Below are 5,001 nucleotides of genomic sequence, written 5' to 3'. Positions count from 1 at the left end.
GGCAGTGGTAGTCTAGGTAAAAGGCAAAGGTATACTTAACTAGACAGTGGCTGCAGGGTGAGATAAGGAGAAAGGCTCGATATTTTAGAGATGGAATGAACAAGACAAACTGATTTGGACAGTGAGGTGCCAAGGACCCTGAAGCTGGATTCAAGGGCCTGCCATCAGAACTAGGGGTGGGGAGTTAAAAGGTCACAACTTTTAACAAGGGGAAAGCAAGAAGAGCACCTACAACAGGAGTAGAGAAAGCAAACAGCAATCATACTCTTTCCTGCAGGGACAGTGTTTTGTTTGTAATCTTCGAGCCAACTCTTCTCCTGCCCCAGCTGGCTGCCCCATCAGCAGCCAGAGTCAACACATTCTCAGTCTGGGTCCTGGGCTTAGAAAGTTATGTAAACTCAAGAGGTTCCGATATTCCTAGAGCTGGCTTCCTCTCGCAGCAGTTTGCTAGAAACCCCAGCCTGTAGCCAGGTGAAACCTTGGAACCTGAGACTCGTCAAGTGGCTGGCCTCTTACAGGTGGATGGAGGGAACAGTTAACTGGGTAGTTAGCTGAGCAATGGGGGGAGAAAGTTTTTTCCTGATGATCAATGATGATACCACAAATCAATGGCTAATCAAATGTAAACATATTAATTGACACAATACAGTATGTGCCATTTACAGAGCACATTTACAGCCTTTTGAGACCTCACAACTCTGTGGAGTGGGTAAGGCAGACAGATTAGCAGTGCCACCCTACAGATGAGGAAATGAGAGCTCTGATAAGGAAAGTGATTTGCCCAAGGTCACACAACAGCTCCCCCTTTCTCCCTGCCCCCAGCCCCTGGGAAACTCTATTTTACTTTCTGTCTCTGTGGGTTTGTCTATTCCAGGTACCTCATATAGGTGGAATCATACAATAATTGTTCTTCTGTGTCTGGTTTATTTCACTTAGCATAATGTTTTCAAGATCCATCTGTGTTAAATCATGTATCAAAATTTCATTCCTCTTTGTGGCTGAATAGTATTCCATCGCATGTGCATGCCACATTTTGTTTATCCATTCATCTCTTGTTATACATACTTGGGTTGTTTCCACCGTTTGGCTATTGTGAATAATGCTGCTGTGAGCATGGGTGTATAAATATTTATTTTGAAGTCCCTGCTCTCAGTTCTTTTGGATCTATATCTAAGAGAGGTATTACTGGGTTCTATGGTAGTTCCATGTTTAACTTTTTGAGGAACTGACAAACCGTTTTCCACAGCAGCTGCAACATCAGCAATGCATGAGGGTTCCAATTTCTCCACATCCTCTCTAACACTTAGTATTTTTCCTTTTAAAAAAAAAAAAAATTATAGCCATACTAGTAAGTGTGAAGTGGTACTTCATTGTGCTTCTGTAGTTTTTGTATTCCAAGACAGCTAGATATAGGAGAGAGTGAGTGAGGTGACCCAGGGCAGAGCCCCCATAGAGGGCTCTGGAATTAGTAAAGTGGACTGATGCTGGCTGGCCCAGGCACTGGAGGCTGGCCCTGCCTGTCCCCAGGCCCACAACCCCAAGAGCCAGAGGGACTCAGGGAGCTGATAGAGAGGATGGCTTTTTCTGGCCTCAAGCACCAGAGGACTAACAGGCTCAGTGGCAGCCAGAGAAAGAATTGATTGAGCAGAGGCAGCAGGATAGATTGCCTTGCTCCTCCAGGATGAGCCCACTGACAATTCCTATTTCCTTTTTTGTTGCAAGAGGGTTAAAAATAGAAATTCCAGAACTCTAGAACCTGGAGAGCATTGTGGGAATTTCTAGGCTGATGGCATCCCCTAGGGGACAATGTGTGATTTTTAAAAGAATATTTAATATAATTTTTGATATGGTAAGGGGGGAAAAAATCTGTTTTCTGAAACAGATTAAGGAACACAAAGTTAGAGAAAATCTCTCCTGAATGATGTGTCTGAATTTTCAAGACCAAAGAAATTTTTAGATTTATCAGAAGGGTCTGGATTTTTTGAGTTTTCTTATACACTTGTGAGTTAGGGAGATAAGCTCCCACATCTCCATAACACACACACACACACACACACACACACACACACACACACACACACACACACACACACACACACACACACACGAACCTCCTTATCATTCAAGGCCTAAATCAAGTGTCACATGAGCCCATCACACCAGAGATGTAGTGATACCCCTTCCGGACATGTAACGTGTTGCGTGTCCCCTTTCCACTAGTATTGTCATTGTGTGGGTTTTCTTCTCTGGGAGCTCTTCAAGGATAGACAGTCAGAGTCATCATCTCCAGCCCCAGCAAAGGGCCAGGCACAGAGGCAACATCAGTAAAGCTTAATTGAATGAATGAGTGACAGCCACACATGAAATCTGTGCCCATGAAAACACCATCAAGGGTTGGTTGATTCCATCTTCTGCCCACTGTGCTCCTGTTCCAAGAAGCGGACAGGCATGGGTCTCTGAGCCCAGAAATCTGCCTTCTAGTCTTGGCTCTGCCACTGACACACTGTTTAACTATGGACAAGTCACTTCACCTTTCTGGGCCAGGGAAAGTAACTGCCGCCCTCTGGTCCCATAAGATGATAAGCAGTTGGACAGGAGGCATGATGGTCATTATTTTAGTTATGCCCCATCTCAAAATGTGGTGAGAGAGACAGTAGTTATCTATGGGGAGCCATCTGATCCATGCCCTTAAATCCTTAACCAAAAAGACACCTCATTCCTTTGAGATTATATTTGATTTCACCATGGGCTATCCACTTAAAATGCAAATATGCCCCTGGCAGGGACAGCAGGACCCTGTCACTCAGACCTTAGGGGGAGCAGGCCTATCAAGCATTTGATGGGAAGGGTCACTTGATGAAGAAAGGGAATAAAAGAGGATGGGGCAGAGGGGAAGAAGAGAAAGAGGCAGGCTCTACTTCCTCAGGGGGAGGAAGTTTTGGGGATCCCAACGTGAGGAAGGAGAGGTTAGAAGCAGCTGATGGCGGGAGACCTCCCTAGCTCCAAATCCGCCTCTGCTTCTAGCAGAGGTCTTTTCTTTGAGCCTCCTCTCCTCTCTTGCCAAAAGGGATGATAATCGTTGTGAATAAGATAAGTGAGATAAAATAGCCGGCACAGAGCAGGCATAAATGTTTGTCTCCTCCCCCAGCCCTTAGCTGATTTCCTTGTTTTTCTGAGTATACAGCAGTCTGCAGGCAAATGTCCCTCTGTCCCCACCTCACCCCCTCTCCTTTGGCTTCTCCCAGCTTGAGCAACCAAGGCCCCCGAACAGGGGACTCTTTGAGTGGTTCCATGAAAGGGCAGTTTGTGCTGGCTCCTCTTGGCATTGCTGGATAAGGGCCCCCCAGAATCAACACCCTCTCACTTCCTCCTTCTAGACAGCTCTCCCTGCCCCCTTGTGCGTGAATGGGGGACAGGTGAGGTGGCAGCTGCTTCCCACCCTCTTCAGGCACATTCTCACTCTTTCTGTGTTCCTGGGGTCCCAATGTGGAAGCCCTCTCATCCCACTTCAGCCATAGGGTTCTCCCCTTTCTCCCAACTCCTGTGATCCTTAGGGTGAGCAGCCCACAGCTTTCTATTTGATTATATATAATTCTCTATTCTTATATTTGGGCATGTGCTAATTTTGCTTTAAGGGCAGTGAGCAGACCTCCTCATTTTATTGGAATCTCATGGGGCACCAAGCATGGGGCTGGTCACACAATAGGCGTTCTCTTTACATCTATGGAATTGAGGTGATTTGTTCGTGTATTCAGTACCTACATCTGACAGGGCTCTTAGCCATTAGGCATTAGAGACACAAAGGATAGATCTTTTCAATGCCCGGGAAAAGGCTGAAGACTCCTTTCAAAAATTGTTGGCTCCAGGGCTTCCCTGGTGGCGCAGTGGTTGAGAGTCCGCCTGCCGATGCAGGGGACACAGGTTCGTGCCCCGGTCCGGGAAGATCCCACATGCCGCGGAGCGGCTGGGCCCGTGAGCCATGGCCGCTGAGCCTGCGCATCCGGAGCCTGTGCTCCACAACGGGAGAGGCCACAAAAAAGGCCCGTGTACCACAAAAAAAAAAAAAAAAAAAAAAAAATTATTGTCTCCAAAAGACATAATTGCTAATGGGAGCAAAGCAACCACAGCAAAATAACATGTAATTCAGACAACAGAGGGCTAGTTAAGATCTTTGGAGACAGACATTCTTTTTGATGGCTGAGTAATATATTGTATATATATACCACATCTTCTTTATCCATTCATCTGCTGATGGACATTTAGGTTGCTTTCATGTCTTGGCTATTGTAAATAGTGCTGCAGTGAATGTTGGGGTGCATATATCTTTTCAAATTAGAGTTTTCTCTGGATATATGCCCAGGAGTAGGATCACTGGATCATATGGTAACTCTATTTTTAGTTTTTTAAGGAACCTCCATAGTGGCTGCACCAATTTACATTCCTACCAGCAGTGTAAGAGGGTTCCTTTTTCCAGCATTTATTATTTGTAGACTTTTTTATGATGGCCATTCTGACTGGTGTGAGGTGATACCTCATTGTACTTTCGATTTGCATTTTTCTAATAGTTAGCCATGTGGAACATCTTTTCATGTGCCTGTTGGCCATCTGTATGTCTTCTTTGGAGAAACGTCTATTTAGATCTTCTGCCCATTTTTTGATTGGGTTGTTTGGGGTTTTTTTGATACTGAGCTGTATGAGCTATTTGTATATTTTGGAAATTAATCCCTTGTCAGTGTCACCATTTGCAAGTATTTTCTCCCATTCCATAGATTGTCTTTTTGTTTTGTGTGTGGTTTCCTTTGCTATGCAAAAGCTTGTAAGTTTGATTATGTCCCATTTGTTTGTTTTTATTTCTATTGCCTTGGGAAACTGATCTAAGAAAACATTGGTATGATTTATGTCAGAGAATTTTTTTGCCTATGATCTCTTCTAGGAGTTTTATGGTGTCATATCTTATGTTTAAGTCTTTAAGCCATTTTGAGTTTATTTTTGTATATGGTG

This window comes from Grampus griseus (assembly GCF_964374135.1).
Source record: "Grampus griseus genome assembly, chromosome: 8".
NCBI classification, from domain to species: domain Eukaryota; kingdom Metazoa; phylum Chordata; class Mammalia; order Artiodactyla; family Delphinidae; genus Grampus; species Grampus griseus.
The sequence above is the reverse complement of the archived record's forward strand: the minus strand, read 5'-3'. Positions refer to the sequence as shown.